Source organism: Parasteatoda tepidariorum, chromosome 11 (genome assembly GCF_982258835.1).
Source record: "Parasteatoda tepidariorum strain Cologne lab strain chromosome 11, Ptep-v5.0, whole genome shotgun sequence".
Taxonomy (NCBI): Eukaryota; Metazoa; Arthropoda; class Arachnida; order Araneae; family Theridiidae; genus Parasteatoda; species Parasteatoda tepidariorum.
In genome coordinates, this window is record NC_141765.1 from 3,266,348 (window position 1) to 3,291,930 (window position 25,583).

Here is a 25,583-nt window from a genome sequence, read left to right on the forward strand (position 1 = left end):
TATTTAACTTTAATTATTGACCACCTTACACGCTACATTTGGGCTTTTGCATCAAAATCCATTAGCTCAGAAACTTATACAAATTTTTTACATCAAATTTTTCAAAATCAATTTCCTAAATCCTTGTTGAGTGATCGAAACGCTGCCTTTACTTCTTCTCATTTTAAAAAGTTTTTGAAACATAATAAAATTCAACAATTATTGACAACTGCACATCATCCGCAGTCTAATGGCAAGGTTGAACGCCTTAGTCAAACAATAATTACCCGATTAAAATGTAAAATTAATGAAAAACCTACTAAAACTCCCTGGCCTGTTTTGTTAAAAGATATAGTTAATACTTATTACTTAACTCCCCATTCTGTAACAAAATTTCCACCTGCATACCTCATGCATGGTAGACTCCTCTACGAAAATCCCTTAAATGAAAAAGTCTATCCACCTGTTGAAGAAGCTAAAAAAATAGCAATTCAAAGAACTAGGGAATATTATGAAAGAAATAAAATTTATTATGATGCTAGATTTTTAGATATAGACTTCAAAAATGATGAATTAGTTCTGTTTGAAGAATTTACTTATCCTAATACGAGGAAGTTGTCACCTCCTTTCAGTGGACCGTATAAAATTTTTCAAAAAATTTCAGAAGTTAATTACAAAATGAATAAAAAGAATAATTTGAGTAAACAAAATTTTGAAATAGTACATATTTCAAAGCTTAGGAAATATCACTGCCCACAAATGTTAAAATTAAATCATGAATAGTCACCAAAAGAAATTTTTTACTTTCTTCAAGGGAAGAAGTAATCCCTATATTTTTGAGAGATCCGAATCGCGTTGTGTGTAGATGTTCAGCATCAGTTAGGAGTGAGGGCGAAGTAACTTGAACTTTTTTTTCCTCAACACAGTGAGAAAAGACTTTCTAAACTATTTTTGTTTTATCCAGTCTGGATCTCTCAATTTCACAGTGCTTCATGAAACTCTGTTTTCCTCCATTTTAACGGGGAATACAGAATTTCATCAAGTAAATAACCCCATTAACCATACAGAATCTTAAATTCTGATTAAATGACACTTGTTGTCCAGGTCGTTTTGCATAAAAAATTTGTATATTTTTGTGTGAAACTTTTTAGAATAGTTATATAAAATGTTTCATTTTCTCTTTCTGTTTAGTTCACTATACAGATAAAGTGCATTATTATGTTTTTATTGCTGTTGCTGTAAATAATTTTTTCACATATTGTAAAAATGTTATTTATAGTAGGAAAGAGGACAGTCATACCAACATAAAATTTATAAATTCATAGTATTCTAAATTTTATTATTAATATTTTTTTTTTCTTTTTGGCTTACCAAAAAAAATTTGTGGAGGGGGATGTAATACAAAAATTAAATACTTTTGTATTAATAAAAGCATTAAAACTTCATTCGTTTTCATAAAATATCTTTGGTAAAGGATAAGGGTAGAAATTCTATTTTGGGACTTCAAGGCTAAAAACATGCCAATGAATAATAATTAGAGTTATATTTCAAAAGAGAAGTTATTCTAAGATCTTTCGCTTCCATATAAGGAAAGATTAAACGATTTGCTATGAGTAATAAATAATTTGATGAGGCGTAATAATACAAAAAGGCAATAATGACTGGCCTCTTCACAACTTTTAATCATCCTATAAAATGCAGGAGCAATGTTTTTGCGTGGCTTTTTGTTGTTTATCATGCTTAAATAAAATCCGTCAGCTTAGACGGGATATGGGTCACCCCCCATCTCCAGCTTGGAGGGGGCTAAGATGTATGCTTTCATCATCGCTACTAAATAAAAAAGATAATGCACAACATGGACTCATTAATCATGCTGCTTTGACTACTAATTAACTAAAAAATAACGGTGTGGATCCACCTTTATTACATATATATATATATATATATATATATATATAACGCAGAATAACGCATTTGAATTGCATCTGGAATTTCAATGCAATTGTTGGTGTTAAAATCTATTTAAAATAACAACTAAAAATTTAGAAACAAATTTGCTTTAATTTGTCTTCAAGAAATTTGTAAACATTATTTTTAAAATCTGCTTTATATTTCTGAAGTTTTATTTTAAAACATTAATTGCAGAATGTGGTTAAAAAAAAAGCCTAGATAATTTTGTTCAAAATAAACAAAAAAACTTAATATTGTAGCATGATATTCTGTAGCTCTAATTTTACTCGCTTTATTTTCTAATTTTTGTTAGTACAAAATACTATAAGTTTATTATTTAATTCTTCAGTAGGCATTCAAAATAATTATCCTTTAAAATTAGCAAATAATTAAACTTGAATCCAATTCTAAATCTTTGTCTATTTGACCAATTCTAGCCTTAAAAAATGGCGAATATTTTTCAGTATCAGTTTCCATGCAAATGTTGGTCTAAATGTTTTTAAAATGTAACAAGTATTCCAATAATAGAATCCATTAGTAATATGGAAGAAATAAAATAAATATTCAATAATATAATTTCTGAGTTACTCCGGGGAAACTTTATGATAAAATTGGTCCAGAACCGTCAGATTTGTAGCACGCTTCGCATAATTCCCTTGGCTAGTCCTCCTTAACATTAGATCGAGGTATTCAAATTTGGAACGACCATCTCTTATGAATTTCCATATTTCGATCAATATTCTGTCGTAGTGCTTGTTGGACTTGATATGTTTAAACGTAATGTTCCGTGAAGCTACACGCTACAAAAAAAATTCTTTTAACTCAAATGTATTAGATGGAGTAATATTTTATCCCTGTCGTATTAGTATTTTCGAACTGAACTTCAGGAAGGAAAGTTTTTGGGATCATTTTAAATAAAAAGGCACCTTTTACTTATAGGCGCTGTATTATTTGGGAATTCATGCAAATACTTGATGCGTTATGTATTTTTTTTTAGAATAATGTTTTAAATTTGTTTATTTTACTTGACATTAAAAAGTAGAACAATGGTACCCAGGACACCTAAGCAAGTTATTAAATAAAGCTTGTAAAAATTGGGAATAAAGTAACATTTAGAAATTTTAATGAGAACTAAAATGACCAAAGCTTTTGAAAAATAACTAAAAAAAACTGAATTAAATGAAAACAAAATAAAAATCACAAAAAATTCGATATTTGTTTTTAGGACAATGCAGTGGGAAAGCAATGCAATGCATTTGCAACAATACAGTAGGAAAGACAATTTACAGGATTTATGATTTCGATCGTGACAATTTACGGCCAAAAAAAAATCTAAACTTATTGCACTAATGCTTTGTAGTCTGAATTTATCGAATTCAGTTGTTTTTAAAATGTTTTATGTGAAAGAATTAATTTAAATTTTGGGGTGGGAATCTTTTCACGCTCTTTATTTTTACCTTATTGAATATTAAATTACCACATAGAATAAAATGAATATAAAAATCGCGTGAAACATTTCAATAATTATATTTGCTGCATTGCAATATAATATAATTGTACAAAGATTACTTTTCAAGTAGTGATTTGAAAAAAATAATTATATTATATGGAAACACCTCACCATTATTAATAATTTTAGCTTGTTACGAGATTAATCCAATGTGCCACTGGTGTTTATTGATTCACTACATAAAATAATACAATTATGGGAGATAAATTATTTTATAATTTTTAACAGTTCTTTCATGTAAGGTTCATATTAGTCGTTGCATATTAATGAATTTTTAAAAAATATGAATTGATATTTGAATAAAAATTTAACAAAATTAAACTCTGGCTTAACGGCCAAATTGAAAGGGTCATGAAATTCATATAATTAGTGGCGCTTTTTCCTGGTGCTCTTTTTCTGGGCTTTGATCGAGGCTGTTTTTCTCCGTGATTTATTCCTGATACCAGAGCTTCGACGATACATTTTAAATTTATTCAGGTGAATAATATTCTCTTAATCTAGTCACATGCTTAGAATCACCCCAGGCAAGATTACCAAAAAAGAATAAAAACAATGGAACTTAATCTATGGAATGTCTGGAAAAGGTTGCGGATACAAATGTGATATCAAAAAGCAATTTAGATGGATTTTATTGTCTGATTCTTTCTTTAAATTAAATACATTTTCTTTTATTCGAACGTAGTTTTTATTTGAAAAAGGCTCAGCTACTTATTGAAATTCTTTTGGTATAAATACCACGCGTCTAATACAAAGTTTGGAAAATTCCTCTGAAAGGAATTTAAATAATATTTGCGTCTGAGAATTAATATCATTCTCAAAATATGATTATATTTTGCTTTAATAACGATAGTATATTTTTTAAACATTAGCTCAAAGTTATAATTAATAAATTTGCAAAAAATCAAAATTACATATTTTAAAAATAGTGTTTTGTTACCATCTATTTCATACAACTTGATCTACTTAACAGTAATTTTGTACTTTTACTAAAAGTGGGAGTCGAACTTTATCATTACTATCTTATCAATAAGACTATATTTTTATTTTACTTTAAAAAATGTACTAGGCTTTTATTATGATTCCGTAAGGCCTTATTACCTTACATAAGCCTAGTGACTGGCGCAGTATAGCTATTTCAGGCTCTCGTGACAATAAACTTAAACAAACTATCCCAATTGAAATTATTACGAATTTTAATACTATCAAATGTGATGCATTGGTGCTGTAGTATTTTCTCAAGTTCGTATAAATTTTTTCTCGATAATCGTATAAATTGTTCGTATAATTCGTAATGAGAAATGAAAAGTTTATGACCCCTTGCTCAAACTGTTTAGTAAAAATAAGAGGGGGCACTGGTTTATATTGTTTTATACATAACTGTCGCTCAACAGCCAACCTAATTGTTGGATTTACAACTACTAACGTTATACTCCGTAGCCTTGTAATTTTGAATCCATTCTAGAAGACAAGGGAACTCCCGGATCAAGTATTAAGAAAAACTTATCCTTCGACCACTTATCCTTCGATGAAGACCACGAGAACCTCCCAGGGTTAGCCTGACAGCAAAAGGACCCATGATCCGTCTACCACTGAGAATAGTTCATGTCAGCACTGTGGTTGGTGCAAGCCTGATGCTGATTCGTATCGACCAGCCATTGCTGGGAATCAAATCCGATTGACCTCATTGGATCTCCTGAGCCATTGCTGCTCAGGGGGGCACTGTTTGAAGTATCATGTGTATCATGTATAATAATTTTGCATTTCACACTTTGGTTTTAAAGTCTAAGTCTATACAGAGATTTGATCACAGACAGATATTAATTGTTTTTGCAGTATCTTTCTTTCGTGAAAAAATCTTTTCGTCTATGCTGTTGTTAAAAAATTAAATGCAGGTTTCACCTGTTACGGTCTAAAAAAATTTTTTTATCTCTTTCTAACCGCGTATAGATAAACTTCTTATAAAAGAAACTCAACGATTCCGGTAACTAAATAGGTAACAAAGCAAAATGTAATGTAAATATTCTCTTTAAAATATGCGTTTTGATTTGAGTCTGACGATATATGTTGGTTACTTCTAATTTCGCGATCACCTGATTTATCTCTGCCTCCGGTTAAGAAACGCTGGAAAAGGATATCTTACGCCTTAACTCTTTGAGAGGGAGGGATTTTTCTTTTTCGAAAAATAAAAAACCTAAATTTTCGAAATTATTTTAATCTGGCTCTAGCAGAACAGTTTATCAAGGTGATTTGATTTTTTTTAATATTATTTTGTTTACTTTGAGGTTAAATTTGAAAACCACACCCTTTCAAAGTAAGTAATCATTTTGCGTAATTAAAAGCATTAAATGTGACTTTCCAAGTTCTTAACTGATCTTTCCGTCATTTATTTGAAAAAAAAAATTCCAATTAGAATTTCTCAATTCTAATTTAAAGTGGCTATTTAGTGAAATTCGTATTATTTACAACTCAGTAGCAGAAACTTCTATATTGATTAGCAACATTATGGGAAAATTCTAAAATTTATCTACAGAACGTGTGTTACAATATTTGTATTTAAATATCAAACTTTGTAGATCAGTAAGTTTTGAAAAAAAGGAATGTTTTTTAATATGTGATGAAATAGCTGCATTACTAAACGAAAGTTTTTTAAAAGCATTAAAAGTTATTAGTTAGAAATTTATTCATTAGATAAAAGAAAACTATGTGATCATGAAAATAAACTGAAAAATAATCGATATTTCAATCATTTTAAGCTTTTTGAAATAAATAAACATTAAAAATGGAATTCTAAGAAATGGACTGAACACTGAGTAAACTAAATAAACTAGTTAGTAAATAAATATTAAAACATTCCAAAACATGAGAAATTAAAAAATATAAATTTTGCATTTTGCACGTTGTTCTAAAAACTGAAATAAAACTCAGATATAGCATAAACATTTATTACAACACTTGGGTCAAGTTCTTACAAATTTTTTAATAAGTCATCAAAATCATGTTATTAAAAATTCTGCAATATGAAAATACAGGAATAAAGAAAGATCAAAAAAACAGAAATCACTTTTTTATCTTAGAATAATTTTGTCTACAAAATAAAAAGATTTTTAAAAATATTAAAATTTGATTTATTTTGCCTGCAAGACTTAAATATACCTGCGGCCCCGCATTGGTTATGCTACGAGGCTAAACAATAAAACTTAAATGACTTCTTGACATGGAAAGCTCTCATTCATAATATCAGTAAACTCTTTGAATTTACTTAATAGAATTGAATTCCTATTTTATGGAGCAAAAATTATTTGGTTTATCTCCATAGCTCAAAAAAAAAAAACTTAAAAGCTCCGAATTCTTCCGAGCGAAAAGGGCTATGTGGATACTAAATTCATCCATATAATTCTTTCATCAATCAATCTGAACTTATCTTAAAATATGAGGAAGATTGAACAGGATTTACATGATAAATAGAAAGTTTATTGATAACGGAGCAAAAATAATTAAACAATTCCCTTTATTTCAAATAAGAATGCTATAAAAGTAAAAAAAAGTAATTTAGTGATAAGAAAAACGGAATTTAACTCAAACTTATAGTTTCTACTCCGTATTTCAAATGCTTCACAATAGCGTTACTTAAGGCTTTTTTCGAAGGCTCTGTCACCCCAATTCTTTTTAGTGACTATTTTTCTAACTAGTGTTATAGTTATTCAAGACTTTCCGCCTTAAGTCATCACCCTGTACGCTAATTGTGGGGAGAAAAGCGACAGTTTTGTAAAAATGAGCGCATGTCTGATCTAATTTTTTAATATTTGAAAAGTTACTCTAAAGCTGAATTATGGTTTCAAACTATTTGAACAAATTAGGAATTATTGGCTGATTTTTATGATTTTTCTCTGTGTTAAATATTTTCTCTAAATTGAAAATATTTAAGTACCTTTGTAACAATTTTTTTAAATAAAGGTATAATCATTCAATTTGTGGATGCTTTACATGCTCATTTAACTTATAATCAATAATTTATCTTCAAAGAATAATTAAACTGTTTAACTTTTTTAATATTTTTAAAAAAACTGAAGAAATTCAAAATTTTTAAATTGCTAAGCCATTTTTATTTTAACATATTTTCAAAAAACTTTTTTCTTAGGGCTTACAATATTCATCTTAACAATTTTGTGCATTCATTTGTTGATATATCAATCAGAATATTTTATATAGATTATTTTGTAAAGAAATTGAAGAAAAAGGTTAAAAGTTCCTGTTTGTATATATAACATGCTGTAAAAATTTTAATACATCATAAAATGCTTATTCCATGCACAGTTTAAATAAGTGTATTACACAAGATACAAAAAGTTTACTTCAAAGCTTTTTCTTAAACAGAAAAAATTCCTTACGGATTTAAATAAGATTAAAACACAAAATCATCATCTATGAGAAAAACACTTTAAAGTCTGTCTGCTGAGCAAGTTTCTGCATTAGAACAATCTAAAATCATTCATAACTTTTTTTAAAAATGTAGATAGAGAGATGTTTTTTTTTTTCAGTGCATTTGAAATAGTTTGAAGTTTTATTATAAGCAATAAATTTTTTCTCGATATTTTGTTATGTTTTGGGTACTGTGACCCCTTAAAGGATTTTAATAGTATTTCTTCCAAAGAATTTTGCCAAGGAAAATAATAAAGTCCAAGCCTTACACTTGAGTCAAAGCTATAATTTAATATATGGGTGATTCTCACGAAACATGACAATTCGGACCAAACAATTTCTTAAAATTCAAAGTCTTTAAAATAGCCTAAATTTTTTTGTATACTTCTTTAGCTACACTTATTAATATCTTATAGACAGCAGCGTAGTTTATTGACAATTGCTAGAGAAAAAAAAATAAAATAGAAATTCACCGAATCTTGAACGTCAGGAAAATGACATATTACCTTAGAAGTTTAAAAAACAGTCATTTTAAGTTAATAGTAAGTAACTCAACTTAAGCCTTTATGTTAGATGGACCATAAATTGCTTAAATTTATTCTTTTTATCCACTGTGGAAAGAAACAAAAAAAGTTTTGTTGCTGATATGTACAGAATAAAATTGTGCATAATAATCAATCATTAAATAAATAAATAACTTTGATTACATCCAAGCATATTACAATCATACATAAACTTGGTATTAGGTTAATATTTGTTTTCCCTCTTTACAGTATTAGCAGTTAAAAAGAATTTCTGGTAACACTTCAATGTCCTGGCACTCATAAGCCAGGAAAATGACAAATTCGCCATTTTATTGCATATAACTTTATTTTAATTTAATATTTTTGCCTAAGATGTTCATATTCTGCAGAAAACAACAGGATTTCTTCAAATAACTCAGATAAATTTATGTAGCTTATTTTATTAATGATTTCAAGAAGCCAGGAAAATGACAACACAAAAACCTAATCATCTTGAAAAATGTTTTGAAATAGATTTTGAGCCAGAAAATTGGTTCTTTATTCATGCAACAAGACATGCTCAGATAGGAGGGTATCTAATCAATCTATTAGCATAAGATATTAATTCCTGGCGTTATCTATTTTGGTTATAAATCACTAAATAAAAGTATCCAGGAAAATGCCAGATTTTCATGGAAGAAACAAATTATTGACAGAAAAAATTATTTTAAACGAAGTTTTAGTAAACAATACCCTCTGCGTATATTCTAGAAATGCTTACACCGGTTAAGATAAAAAAATAAGATATTGAAAAATTTATGGGAAGTTTTGAAGCTACTTATTATTGGAAATATTGTTTGGGACATGCCAGGAAAATGACATTTTGATATTCAATTAAATTTTTTAAATATACAAAACAGTCGATGCTAGTGCAAAGTCATTTTAAAATGCTAACAGCACTGCTATTTATTAATTTTTTTCAAAAAAAAGTTCTTTTAGTATTATAGTATTAGATCTTGGAGCAAGGGACAGTGAATTGTCATGCTTCGTGAGAATCACCCATATATATATATATATATATATATATATATATATATATATATATATATATATATATATATATATATATATATATATATATATATATATATATATTATATATATATATATATATATATATATATATATATATATATATATATATATATATATATATATATATATATATATATATATATATATATATATATATATATATATATATATATATATATATATATATATATATATATATATATATATATATATATATATATATATATATATATATATATATATATATATATATATATATATATATATATGTATGTATTTTTCTGAATTTAAAATAGCTTAGAGAACGTAGTTACAGAGCATTTGCCGATTTGGTAAGATTTTTTCACCTAGATAAAAATTATGAAAACTTGTTAATTTTCTTAAAAAATTTTCTGAGCCCAGATAATTTTTTTATTTTCAGAAATCTGTGTCTACTCTTCCTATTGACGTTTTATGCAATTTTCAGAATTACCTAGCATAGAGGTCTCTACCTAAATATAGGTTAAACTTTATCTAATAGTTACGAATAACTGTTGAAAACTCACAAAAGTTATGAAAATAGCGTATTATTAGTGAAAAAGCATTATTTGTTTTTAATACGGATACTTCGAAAATCAAGCCCAATAATTTTCGAAAAACAGCCTTATTATTTGCGAAAACTTCGACGTGGACTTCAAAAAACAGCCTTAAGATAACAGCAGACGTTCAAAACAAAAAAAGTGCAATTTTTATAAAATTGCGAGAATATTGAAAAATTCTATTACGAGAAAAACCAATTTTGTTTACGAGAAATGCTTATTAATATATGGGTCATTCTCGCAAAAACAGTCATTTTCATGTCTCCAGTATATTTTATTTTTGTTTTACAGCTTACGAAAAAAAAAATTCAGGAAAGGTGTCCTTCAGAATGCAAACTAACAAAAGAATAAAAATAAAATTATTAATTTTTATTTTTTATTTATTTTAAGTAATTAAAATATACTAATATGTCATTCCCTAACTTGTCCCCACTGCTGAATTAAAAAAAGAAAAAAATTGTTTCTGAAATAAAAAAATTTTTTTTACTAAAAATTTTGTTTTTTTAATTCAGAAAATCAATTTTAAATTTAATTTCTGATAAAAATATTAACACAGCACTATTTTAAACTTTGTCCCCAGTGTTTCGCGTCATTCCGTCACAACAACGTTCTAATCACCTGCAATCTTCTTAGAATAAAAATATTTTAATGAAAACTTCAGAAGTTAACAACTGGCATCATAGAACAAAATTGCAGTATGTTTCCATCTTCAACTTAAAGAAGCTTTGCTGTGGAATAAATTTGAATGAATCAAACCAGGTAAAATTTTTTACATTTGTCATTCCCTCATGTCATTTTTTAGAGCAAAATAAAATACAACTTCATCAAGAAAGTGGATAATTATATGCTGCTTTCTTGTATGAATATAATTGTATGTGATTGACTTCAGAAATTAATTAGGCCTAACTGTTATTTTTAAATTTTATTGAATTCGTCATTCCCTCACTAGTGTATAAAGTGAGGGAATGACGCTGAAGTGAGGGAATGATTCAAGATGAGTATATTATCAAATTTTTTTTGTTCAATCGTGCCAGCCAATTTTATTTCCCAAACCTGTAAAAACTATTAAATATATAAGACTAAATTATAATAAATATTAGATATACTTAGTATGTTATCATTTTCAAACTTTAGGTAGATGTAACTTAGATAAAAACATGTATTAAAATAAAATATCATTCCCTCACTATTAGTGTCATTCCCTCACTTTTTAAATAGTGAAAATAATTAATTTACTTATTAATTAACTTGAAAAATAAATTAAAAAATTAATAAATTAATTTATTAAATTAATTAAATTATTTATTAAATTAATTAAATTATTTATTAATTATTATAAATTAATTAATTATAAATTAATTATTTAAAAAATTAATTAATTTAAATATTAAGTATAATTTATAGCATATATACTTTCTTCATAATGCCATTACATATTTCTATTAATATAAAAAGTTTCAGAGCTTTTTATTCACTTTACTTTTTTGGGATTTTATGAACTGAAAAATGACAGTTTTCATGAGAATGACCCATATAGATCTTTATAAATTCAAACTATTTTAACTCCCTTAGGAAAACTCCGATTTGAACAAGATTGGTTACTTATTACTTAGTAAAATAGAAATTTCTTTAATATTTTAGAATACTGTTGTTTAATAATTTTAATTCATATTTAAAAAAAGCAAATAGTGGAATTTTGATGAATTTTCAAAATTCCGAGTGTCATTTGCTCTTTCAAAAACAATACCTGTGTCCATTCTAAAGATCATTTAAATTTTATGGAAAAAGTTATCATTGATAAATTTAAAATAATAACGTTGTTTACACATAAACCCTTTATTTTTCTTGGCGAAATAGTTTCGAAAACACCCTGAACATTTAAATTCCATTTCTTCTCCAACGAAAACCGAATTCAATTTGTGTATAGCCCCCTCATCTTGTCTAGAAGAGAGACGTTTGAGGAAAGGGTCATGCTTTGTTGTAGATCATAGAAAAAGGAAATCAGGGGCGCGAACGAAACAAATAAGGGCTGCCGTTGGGAGAAGAAATGCGATTAGCTCCCTAGAATAAAACCCTGATATTTTCTAACAAGAAGAACCCTTCACACTTAAGGCTAAAAAAGAAGAAAAAAATCCGGAAAGGTTTCGAAATATTCGTTCGAGAAGGTTTTGTTGTTATAGCTAGAACTTTTAAATCGTAGTGGGACAGAACTAGAGTCCAGCATTCAAGCTTTATTGGTAAAGGAAAGCTTACAAGAAACTTCTGAGTGATTGTTGAAAAACTCAGTGTAGTACTGGAAAAATCTCCCTTCATTTTATATCCTTTTTTAAAGGAAACAATACAGTGGATAAAAGAAAAAAGAAAACAACTGCAGGAAAAAATTACAGAAAAACTATATATATATAATATATGGGTGATTCTCACGAAATGTGACTATTCACTGTCCCTTGCTCCAATATCTAATACTATAATGCTAAAAAAACTTTTCTTTTATAGAAATTAATAAATACCATTGCAGCTAGCATTTTAAAATGACTTTGCACAAGCATTGACTGTTTTGTATAGTTAAAGAAATTTAATTGAACATCAAAATTTCCTGTTTCTGGCATGTACCAGACAATATTTCCAATAATAACTAGCTTCAAAACTTCCCATACATTTTTCAAAATCTAATTTTTTTCATCTAATCCTATGTAAGCATTTCTAGAATATACGCAGAGGGTATTGTTTACTAAAACTTCGTTTAAAATAATTTTTTCTGTCAATAATTTGTTTGTCCCATGAAAATCTGTCATTTTCCTGGCTACTTTTATTTAGTGGTTCATAACCAAAATAGATAGAGCCAGCAAACAATATCTTATGCTAATAGATTGATTAGATACCCTCCTATATGAACATGTCTTGTTGCATGAATAAAGAACCAAAAATCTTTACTGGTTCAAAATCTATTTCAAAAAATTTTCATCATTTCAAGAATTGTCATCATTTTAATTGTTGTCATTTTCCTGGCATCTTGAAATCATTAATAACATAAACTATATGATTTTATCTGAGATATTTTAAGAAATCCTTTTGCGGAATACAAACATCTTAAGCCAAAATATTAAATTTAAGTAAATTTATACGCTATAAAATGGCGAATTTGTCATTATCCTGGGTGTCATTTTCCTGGCTTATGAATGCCGGGACATTAAAGGGAAATTTTTATACCAGAATTTTTTTTAACTGCTAATACTGAAAGGAAGGAAAGCAAATATTAACCTAATACCAAGTTTATGTATGATTGTAATATGCTTGGATGTAATCAAAGTTATTTATTTATTTAATAATTGATTATTATACACAATATTATTCTGTACATATTAGCATCAAAATGTTTTTTGATTCTCTCTACTGTGGATAAAAAGAATTAATTTAAGCAATTTATGATCCTTGTAACATAAAGGCTTAAGTTGAGTTACTTACTATTAACTTAAAATGACTGTTTTTTAAACTTCCAAGCTAATATGTCATTCTCCGGGCATTCAAGATTTTGTGAATTTCTATTTTATTTTTTCTCTCGAGCAAATGTCAATAAACTACACTGCTGTCTGTAATATATTAACAAGTGTAACTTGAGAAGTATACAAAAAAATGTTTAGATTACTTTGAAGACTTTAAATTTGAAGACATTTTTTTATCTGAATTGTCATGTTTAAAAAGAATCACCGATATGTATGCAGTCCCTGGCCAAATTATTAGACGCATTATATGATTCTATGTAAAATCTTAATTATCAGGTGATGCAATACAGCTTTAATGTTTTATGCAACAGAAACCGGCTTGAGTTCGTGTATCAGTTGGTTAAATTAGGCGATATATAATATAAATTCGACGATTGGATAAATTAGATGATATAAACATGAAATATTCATTATATTTGGTATTATAATATTGTATTGTATTAATTAGATCAAATTATTAGACACACAGTATTTTTTTAATAATTACATATTTTATCCGAGATTATATGCAATACTTTTATGCTTAAACATATATGTAATGGGTTTTTATTCAGGAGATTTTTCACATATTTCCTATTTATATTTATTTTTAACATATTGCATTGCAATGTTAACCAACAGATGCACGAATGTAAACAAGTGCAAACTGGTTTCAGCATCGTAAAAACAATAAAGCTGTATATTATCACCTGATAATTAAGATTTTACATAGAATCACATAGTGCGTCTAAAAATTTTACCAGGGACTGAATACACACACAATATATATATATATATATATATATATATATATATATATATATATATATATATATATATATATATATATATATATATATATATATATATATATATATATATATATATATATATATATATATATATATATATATATATATATATATATATATATATATATATATATATATAAATTGCAAATCGTTAATACGTTGAGCAACTGTTAGAGCTTTGATCAATTTGTTCATTTTTATTTAATAAGAATTTAATAAATATGTCTCGAATATTAAGTATTTTAGTTATATAACCCCCAAACTGATAAGCCATTAAAGATACTCATGCTTAAGCTAAATTTGGACGAAATTTTCAATCTACTTTAAATTTTAAATAATAAAATCTGCTCAAGATGAATCTTAATTTTCTTATTGTGTGTTCTTATGCGTTTTTAATTTAAGTTCTGAGTCAGAATGTACACCCAAGAATTTTATCGTGTTCTAATTTCTCACACGAGCCACTTATTTCTTTTTCGCGAGTATTTGAGTGATAAGTTATATTTGAGATGCATTTAATTGTTGTTAGTAAGTTTGAAAAACACAAATTTTGGAGTCGGTATTCAAAGAATTATCGATTCAAAAAATTATGAATTAACGTAACTAGAATCTTGTTAAGATTGTCATTAATTTCACTTTCTAGGATTTTTATATTATTTGATGAGTATTGTGTCATCTGCAAAAGATATATAGTGGAGCTTTTAATAACAGAAATTGTTAATAAAAATAAGAAATAGTAGTTTGCCTAAAATTGAACCCTTTATTCACAATACATTTATTGCTTAACACATTATTGATATTTCAGCATTATTTTCGGTTAGATAAAAATAATTTTAAAAAAGTCGTGAAATTTACTTTGTACACAGAATAAAATTGCTTAATAATGTTTCGTTATCGACAGCATAAAACGTCTTAGAGATATCTAATAATGCTACAATGGTAAAATTATTCCGCCGCACTGTTGTAAAAGAAATTCTTAAGCACTATTAATGTATTTCCTGTACTTAGGGAGTAAATAAATCCGTAGTAAATTTTAGATATGAAGTTTATGCAACTCAAGAAGGAAAATAATTTCTCATATATTGGTTTCTCAAAGATTTTAGATGAATTGCTTAAAACTAAAATTGTTCTATAATTAGACATATCATTTATGTCACATTTCTTATAACTTGGAAAAATGATTGATGTTTTCAAAATATCTGGAAATATGCCATTCATCCGTAAATTATTGAATAATTAAATTAGAGTATCGACGTGATTTTTTGCGAGAATTTTTAATGTTTTTGCAACTATTTCATCGTATCCTCAACTTCCTTTGAGACTAAGATTTTTTTTTATTTCTATAACCTCACTAGATTCTATTGGAAGGAATAAAAAATATTGGCCAGATGTTAAGTAGGTTCATATAGATTGGAAACGGTGTAGAGTTAAAAGAGTTAATATGAGTGTTGAACATATCTGAGAGTTAGAGATTATTATCAATTGTCGGAAGAAAGTAATTTTCGCTATTTTTTTAGTTATTTGATTAATTATTTTCCATCTCTGTTTTCTCTTCCAACATAATTCAAAATTTTTGATGGTTTTCCATTAATGGAGCAACATAAACTTGATGGTAACCATTAATAATTCCATCCTAAACTACTATGTTTTTTATGTAACCAACATAAGTTACTATCACCGCAAATTAGGAAATCTGGCTGATTTACGATGGTCCAACATAAGAATAGCAACTTGCTTTGAAAGTTTGTTCATGTTGGACTTTCAGAAATTTCCATCATAGTTTCTTAGAGATCAAATGCTGGAACAATCATGAACAACCCTCATCCCAATGTAGGAATTCGGACTGATTTATGATGGTTCAATATAAGAATAGCAACTTGTTTTGAAAGTTTGTTCATGTTGGACCGTCAGAAATTTCCATCATAGTTTCTTAGAGATCAAATGGATCAAATATTGGAATGATCATAAACAACCATCATCCCAATGTAGGAATTCGAACTGATTTATGATGGTTCAATATAAGAATAGCAACTTGTTTTGAAAGTTTGTTCATGTTGGACCGTCAAAAATTTCCATCATAGTTTCTTAGAGATCAAATGGATCAAATGTTGGAACGATCATGAACAACCATCATCCCAATGTAGGAATTCGGACTGATTTATGATGGTCCAGCTTAAAAAAAACCAAATTGTTTTGATGGTATATTCCTGAGAACCAACAAGAATTCCCATTAAAACATCATGGAAATGTATAGTAGGAACCAATGGACCATCACGGATTGTTGGTCCATGAGAATCATATTTCTCTTGATGGTTTACCACCATAGTATTGAAGTGGAATTTTCCATTATGGAATGAGGGAAGTTTGTTGGCATACGAAAGCCCATGAACGCCTAATAAAAATTGTTTGATGATGGTAACCATCAAATGATGTTGAACCATCATGAATCACACTAAAACGATCATAAGCCTTCAAAATGTTTTGATGGGATCATCAAGATTTTCGACTTAGGATTGCTGATTTAGTTTTCTTTTCATTCTTAGAAATTTATTTTAAAGGAATAAAATAGATTTCTGTGCCCTTTTTGTAACTCGCAAATAAGGATTTAAGTTAAGAAAATTAAATAAACATGCTCTTCAAAGCAAACTCATTTTTTTTTCACATAACAGACCTTCAAAATGTGGTACTTTACTCAGTACTTTAGTCAAGTGGGCTTACGAAATATTGAACCTTTTTAATACTTAATAAATTACTTAGTTAAGTATATTTTTCTTAATTTACTTTAGAATCAATAAAATTTTGCATAACATTATAAAGCTGGTTTATCCTACGAAAATTCCAAGCGAAATAGTTTTTTATAAATATTTATTAAAAATGTTCTACTTTTTTCAATATTTATTACATTACTCTCCAAGCCTATCAATGCTAGATTCTAGCTAATTTAATATGTATTATATACCATAAAAAATGCTCTTTAGTAACTCAAAATGTAACCTTCATTATTTTTAATTACTTTTTTTCTCTCATTACACATCTAATTAAGTCAATGTGTATTGGAAATAAATGTTTAATTTCATTTTTGAAAAGTTTTTAAAATTTATTTCTGATTAAAACTTGGAAATATATAGAACGAGAAATAATTTAAGTGATTGTAGAATGAAATGCTATTCATTAATGAACGAAGTAGCTCTTATTTTTTTCAGTACTATTTTTACTTGATTTATCGCAGGATTTACTACTTTAATAAATGGATTATTTTGCAAAAAATTTGCAGGGAACTCCATTACTTTTTATTTTTTTTAAATATATTATATTTATAATATAACTATTCGAATGTCTACCATCAAGAAGATTTTTATTCGTTCATATCTTGCAATACCAGAGCATAACATGTTAAGTAAAATTTTGAAAACTTTCCAATTTTTTCATATCTGACTTTAAGTATATAAAATGTTTTTAAATAAGTATTTCTTAATGGAAAAAGATTAAAGAAATAGTTCAAAATTCTCTAATTCTCAAAGCTTAACATTTTCTTTTATTAATATCTTCAACTATAACAGCTTAATAAAACAGAATTTTGCAATTTTTGAAAATGCATCTTTATGCTTCAAAATGTTCTGTAGCAGTATTAATTCCTTAGTCTTTGAGATTTATCAGCGTAGTTTTAAGTTCAATTTCACTTGTAAGTAGTTTCACGATACCTTTCCAAATTGAATTCGCTCAAGTTTTGTAGAGAAAATACTTTTCTTAATCAGATTGCAGAATCATTGATAAAGAGGAAATGACTGCTAAAGCACAACGTGATCTTTCCTTACACAAATTTCTTTTAGCGAAAAAAAAGTAGAAAAATACACAACATTCTTACAGAGTATTCTGAAAAAAAAGAAAGCAAATTTTTTTTTTTTATTAAATCCTCAAGAATTCTTTGTGAATTTTAAATTACTTCATTGTCTGGAAACTAAATTACTGTTTTAATCTAAAACGTTTATTTGAGTCAAAAATTGCAAAAATTTTAATGTGTTTCAAAAATAACCAGGCAGATAAGGTGCCTTAAAATTAACAAATTATAATAATTAAATAGTTAATTAATAGTAATTGAATAATTTTTAAATTAATTTTTAAATTATTTTGCAATTAATTTAATCTTTTTATTTATTAAAATTGAAATCGGAATGAAAATTAACGACTGCTGAAATATTCATTTCTAAATGTTTTACTAAAAAAGTATTCAAATTTACTAACAGAATAATTTTTAGAGTAATTCCACAGTTTTGTCCCACATGTGATGATTAAAATTAATTGTTGCTGTTACTGATGCCAATTGTCAATATCAGCATGCCTGCAATGGGAATCCAAGCGAATTTTTTGTGGCAGAGGGTGAGTTTAGTCTTTATTTCAATGGGGCCATTTATGGCCGAGAATACAACTTCAGCCACACACACGTCAAAGCCCGTTTTACAGGGACAGCCCATTCATCCATAGATGATAATTTTGACCCGAACCAGAAAACGATCTATCTTCAGTTCAGTACCCCAGAAGTATTTTATTTTATTTTATAGCCGTCGTTAAGCAGCCGACCCAATTTAATGGGTTTACGGCTACTAATGTTCAACTCCGTAGCCTTATAATTTCGAACCCAATCCAGAAGACAAGGGAACTCCTGGATCGAGTATTGGTAGAAATTTACCTTCATGGAGGACTTTTTGATGGAGCTAATCCGCATTTGCGTTACATGACGAGGAAGACCACGAGATCCTCTCACAGTTAGCTTGACAGCAAGGGGACTCTAACCCATGATACGTCTACCACTGAGGATATTTAACGTCAGCACTGTGGTTGGTGCAAGCCGGATGCGGAATCGTATCCACTGGGATTCGAACCCGGTTCGCCGCATTGGAAGGTGAAAGCTCTTTCCCCTGAGCCATCACGGCTCCCCCTGAAGTATATTGGTTTTTTTAATAGGAACTTGGAGAGCTGTGTGACCCGACAGTTTTAACGTACACCAGTTACCATTTAATAAACGGGGATTCTTCGGCCGATGGAATTCGTTGGATTTTTTTCTGCCGATGGAACTGATGCTCTCGCGAACACTAAGCGGACGTCCTGCCAACCAGGCTAAAATTGCTTGTAACTTTCATTTGCAAAATAAGCCATCTCCAATACATAATAATTTCTGGAAGTTTTCATCTTTTTGTATCATTTAAACAAAATGAGACATTAACCACAACTCTTTGGTTTAAGAAGCATTATACAGCGTGTTTTGAAACACAGGTTATTTATTTATTTTTTATTTTGAATTTGACATGTTTAACTACAAATCAAATCTTCAATTTTGTTCAATTTAATTGAATTACTGGCGATTTAAAAATGCAAATAAGCAGAAACGTTTAGTTGAATTAAGTTGCACTAAGTTGCACTTAAGTTTGAAATAGACTACTGGGATGTATGCCTTATGAGGAATAATTTTAGAGGGCAACATTCGTTTCGGCCCATAGAAGGTTCCATGAGAAATAAGAAATAATTCAATATATAGAAAAATCAGTATTTTATTACTTCAATGCAGACTATTAGTACACTAAGTTCAATACACTTATTTTATAAACGAAGATCTACCTTAAAAAATAATTATATAATAACTTTTGCCTCATTATAAGCTAGGGAACAAAACATATTTTTCAAGTATTGCCAAAATACTGCTTAAAAAGAAACATCTTGTATATATATATATATATTATACATTGATTTCTGGAAAATACACTTTTTTTAAGACTTTGATTTCCTCAAAAATGCTCTCTTATATTTCGACTCTCATATAAATGGAATTTATTACTGCTCAATTGTTTTTATATTGGAAAATGTTTTGAAAAAAAATATAAAAAAATTTATGCCAATTTTTTTTTTTAAATTAACCTAACAGATTTTTCTAAAGAACTACGATATATAAAATTTTCGAAATGAATTTTGACAATAAATATGCATTATATAGTACGTGAAAGTACCTCAAAATTAATTGGAGCATGAGATAAATACAATAACTAATAGTCTACATTGAAGTAATAAAATACCGATTTTTCTATATACTGAATCATTTTTTATCTCTCATAGTACTTTCTATGGACCGAAACGAATGTTGCCCCCTAAACTTATTCCTCATAAGGCATACATCCCACTAGTTTATTTCAAAATTGGCGAGTCACACTTCCCTAGTCTCCCTTGTAAGTAAAAATTGAGAATCATAATTTAAGTGAATTAAATTTGAAATTATTCGTTTTTAGTTAAGTCATGACATGCATAATGTTCCTTTCTTATTCCATAATTTAATGTTTTTAAAAAGGTTTGTCCGAAGGGGATTTTCAAAGAAATTTTGAAATTTTGCTATACATTTATTAAATTACATGAGTGCCATTCTATCCTCCTAAATTCGTTACGATGTCTGATGGAAATTCTTTCGAAGTACATTTTGTGAATCTTTGTCTCGACCATAGAGTTTAAATCATTGAAATAGTTAGAAGCCTGAGAGCGCAATGTTTTGTAAATAAGTTGGGTGAGGCAAAACATCCCATATGAAAACTAACAAATTTTATCATGTTGTCAAAAGCCTATGTCCAAAATACGAGAAAAGTGCATTTCATATAGAATAATAATTCTTACTTTATGAAAATGCTTGCCTAATACTTAAATAAAAAGCAATGTTTTAAAGTTTTTGTCTACATATGGCAATTGGAGTTGTTGTCTTATGCCACTTGTCAATACTGACAAGACAATTTGAAGTTCCTTTTGTTTGCCACTGACTCCATCTACGTTCAAGAATTCGGCAACAATCATCATAGCTTGTTTCATAAGGACACATTCACACACCATCAATTCGTAATTTTGATCTGATTCAGAGTACGATCAATCTCCGACTCATTGATTTGTTATGCGAACTTGGAGGACCTTGTTACCCCAACAAATTCACCTTGCACCAGTCACTGTTTTGTACACGCCGCGGTGTCTTCAGCAGACAAGGATCGAACTCACAATCTCTTGGACATGGGCCCAACGTCCTGCCAAACAGGCTATCCCGGCCACACAAACTGAAATTAAAAATTTTAATTACTTATCATTTTGCAATTATTTTAGTATATATAATTTTACCTATACTGCTAAATTACTTATAACTTTAGAAAATTGTTTAATATGTGAATTTCGAAATATATTTGTTTGCAAAAATTAAGTTTAATAATTGAATAAGTCTGTCTCTATTGACTTCAGAAATGAGGTAAGTTTCTTAATATATATTTTTCTACAGAACACGTGAAAAACAAAATTTTTTTTAATTTTCTTTTTCTTAAGCAAATTATATTTAAATTTTGTTTTGAGTAGAAATAGTATTGTAAATTTAACAATCATACACACAAAATAAAAAAACTAATAAATTCTACAAATACTCATATTTGAAATTATTCTTATTATTAAAAATTATTCTTCTTTAATATTTATTTCAAATTTTTATTACTATATTGTTTAACGAATAATCAATTATTTCAGATAGTGAAAAAAAAAGTGGATAAATTCTATTTCTTCATTATTAAGCTTGAAATTTACAACTAGCCTAACACAAAAAGTTGTAGAACTTCAAATTTAGCTTTATCTTAACCCATTAATGCCCAGTCATAAAAAGTGGTATATTTAGGAAAAACACGTTGATAAAAAAAAAGTGGTAGTGCATATTTGCTCATACTAAGCAGGTATTTCACTCTTACCTACCATTTTAGTTTCTTAATATGTTTTGACTTTTCGAAATAAAAAGGCTCATTTTACCAATAATGATGGTTGCGAAAATAATACGATAATTTCTAAACTAACTCTATGTAAGTAGAATTGAAAGATCATGCTTTCTAGCATCGATTAAAATAGGGGTCCTTTCACTATAATTCTAAAAGCATTCTTATACAAATTTCTTATAAAATGCTTCCAAAATTGCCTGTTATTAAAGTTAGAAAGAAATTATTAACTTCCTCATTTTGGGCTATATGAATTTCATTTGTCTAAAAATTGCACCATTTCTAAGAGCTTCGAGTTTGATGCTTCAAACTTTGACATGCATAATCCCCCAAAACATTTTCTGTTAAAAGAAAGATTATTTATATAGAGTTAGTATTGAAGTGTTCGCATAATTCTGCTTACTCATCTGAATTAAATGGCTAAAATTCCCTTGTCTCTGCTAAAAAAATGAAACACTTGTGCTACCATTTTTTTTTCTAAAAAGAAGAGCCATGAATTTAAAAAAACGCCTGCCACAAATGGGCTATATCGAGTTTTTTTCTTTCTTTAAAGCATCATATACAAATTGGAATCCCAAAGACTCAGTTGCACAGGAACTAGATTAGGTAAGGATCTAATTTTATATAATTTCATACTTTAGTTTAAATATTTATGCCATTAATACTTAATATATTTTTATTTCAGGTTCACATGCCAATGAAATAATATTTGGGAAGTGTCACCTTGCATCTTGACAGGAAACCTGCCGAAAACAGAACAAATAGCACTGAACATATGTCACAATATTTTTTGAAATTCTTTGGACTGATGGCTCGAAAAACAATAGAAATGTAAAAGAAAAGCTGTTCTTAAAAACATTAAAAATGCGTTTTTTTTATGAGACATAGGAACTTGAAGAATTAACTTAATTTCAAAGCTTATGGCAATTAATAGGAATACAAATCGTTAAAAGGATTAGTTTTGTTTAACTTATCAGTTATTGAAGAAAAGAAATTATGCGTTTTTTCTCGCACTTAAACGCAACAAAATGTTTTGTAATGAGTGTTTAACAAAAATAACCCATAACAATTTTTTAAACTATTACTAAAAGCTTATGTCACATTTTCAAGAAAATTAATAAAAAGTCGAGAAGCGAGAGAAAATAGAAAAATAAATGCTAAATAAAAGATATTTAATGCAATTAATTTCTAACTTTGTGTGGAGAACCTAAAACTGTCAATATAACTGTTGTAATATCCTTAAAACTCGATGATTTTTAGGCTCCAGTATTCTTTGAAGAAATACTATTTTACAAACCAAATTTATTTATAATGCAATGAATTTTCCCAACATTAAATCCATTTTTATGAAAAATCCGTTATCTGGGATATTACATTGTTTTTCAAACCACTAAACACAAGTAGAGAAGAGTGAAATTTGAGTAGGCATACAGCCATAGTAAGATAACACCAAACCCACCATACCGATTAGGTGATTTCAAAGATTAAAAATGATATCATGACACTTCCATTAGATGAGGCTTAACGCTTTCCTTCCTACTTAACATTGAAAAGACATCAACAAATATTTTGAATTGACAAACGGGAAACCTGGGGACACAACTGACACCGGGGAAAATGAAAAAAATTATTGTTACTTACAAATACTTATTATATTTGAATTTGTATATGTTATTGATAATTATTTTCACATATTATTTATAAGTATTGTTGTGTATAAATTTACTCATATATTTTGGTACAAGGCATTTAATAACAATCATAGTTCAAGGGGAATTTTGAACTTTACAAATCAGGAAATTATTCGAAAGTTTTGATATTAACTTTAGCGAAAATTAGGAAATTTTTCCAGTTTAAAAAATGTGCCAAACTAAAAAAAAAAATCATTTGAAGAAATGGAAAAAGTAATCAAGTTTAAATAACTAATGCAATCAAAAACATTCAAAATTTTGACATTAGTTAAGTGCTAATAGACTACGTTTTGCACGTTAACTTCTGTAAGAAATAAAATTTATGTACATTTATAAGTGATTAATGTGGCTAAATGCAAGAAATGAAAAATGAAAAAATATAGCATAGTTATTATGAAATTAAATAAATTTAAAGAAAAAATTGAAAAAGAAATTAATACAAATGATATGTTTCGCTCACTTAAAAAGATCAGGCTTTAAGTTTAAACTATTTTAATTGAAAAGTAGTTAACGAAAGATTTTAAAAAGGAGGCTTGCTGTTTTAAGAACGAATTCTATTAAATTTTTATTCCAAACCAAAAGAAAAACCCATGCAACTTTTACTTTTTTTAAACATCATTTTCTTAAATATGTAATATTTTATTATTTATAAATCTTAAAAAATATATATTTTTTAAACACTATTTTGCTTTTTAAAATAAAATCTTTTAACATTAACGAGAGGAATTTTTCAATGAGTATTTCAAGTATTCAGTTTCATTTTCATTCCATAGTTTATTTCTACTTTCCTTTATTTGAAATATTTAACAAGTCTATAATAAGTGAAAACATCAAAATTTTTTGTAATTTGGAGACATAAAACTCTTTTTTGACTCTGAAAAATTGTTCCAAAAACATTTGTATTCGTACACAAGCGTTCAAGTGGTTATTTTCCTGAAAAAATCTGTCGTACAAGCTAAAATGCAAATTAGAAAAAAAAAATTTAAAATGCAAAAGTAGAAGAAAGACTTGGAAAGAGAAACCTGTGCCCCAATAATGGCTTTTTGCAAGAAAGCCTTCACTTTATATGCTTTCTACTAATATTCTTTCGAATTCAAAGACATCTTATTAGAATCAGATTTCTCTCTGAAAAATAATGGAAATACTGCATGAAGATAAATTTGCTTTTCTATTTTTATCAATACAAAGCTCCATTTTTCTATCCTAAGCCTTGATACAAAAAACAAATGATATACGAATGGAAAGGCAGGATTTCATTCCAAGACAATTTCACTTAGTACTTTATTCAATGGTTTTAACATTTGACGCTATAGTAAGTGAAGGTATTTTTTAACCTATAAAAACGGGGATTTATTAGATGTATGATTTCAAGAAAACTTGCAAAAAAATTATTTCAATTAAATTTTACTTCCATTTATTTATTTATTTTTACTTAACACGCCTTTTTTTTCTTATCCATTATTGTGTGATGATTTCTTTTCTTTACCTCATTTTGTGATTTTTTAATAAGAATATTGTTTTCTTTTAATTTCTTTTTTTGCCTACTGATCATTGAAAGTTGATTTTATTTTTACCATCTTATATTTATTCGATTTTGGAAGCTAAATAATTATCTGTAGCAAAAATAAGTTTCTAAAACAAAGTAAAAATAAAACTAAAGCAGTTTATTCAAATTAATATTGATTACTAATTAGAAAATTGATATAAAGTGAGAAAATCAAAAATGTATAAACTTATAAAAACTAATCGCTGTAATAGAACGTCCTTCCGTATTTATAGTAAAAATATTTTACATCATAAC

At 27.5% G+C, this 25,583-nt stretch overlaps 1 protein-coding gene across 5 annotated transcripts in view; it reads left to right on the forward strand.

Moving 5' to 3' along the window:
* Nucleotides 1–25,583, forward strand: part of LOC107455558 (uncharacterized) — a 309,855-nt gene that overhangs the window by 231,561 nt on the left and 52,711 nt on the right. For 3 of the 5 annotated variants that reach the window (XM_087155504.1, XM_087155505.1, XM_087155503.1), the window contains one exon: nt 22,777–22,922. The exons of 1 other annotated variant lie outside the window; for it this stretch is intronic. The gene's annotated coding sequence lies outside the window, so the exon portion shown is untranslated. Of the gene's footprint in view, nt 1–22,631; nt 22,698–22,776; nt 22,923–25,583 lie in introns of those variants that run through there. One more of the 5 variants, XM_087155506.1, reaches the window with a different exon arrangement.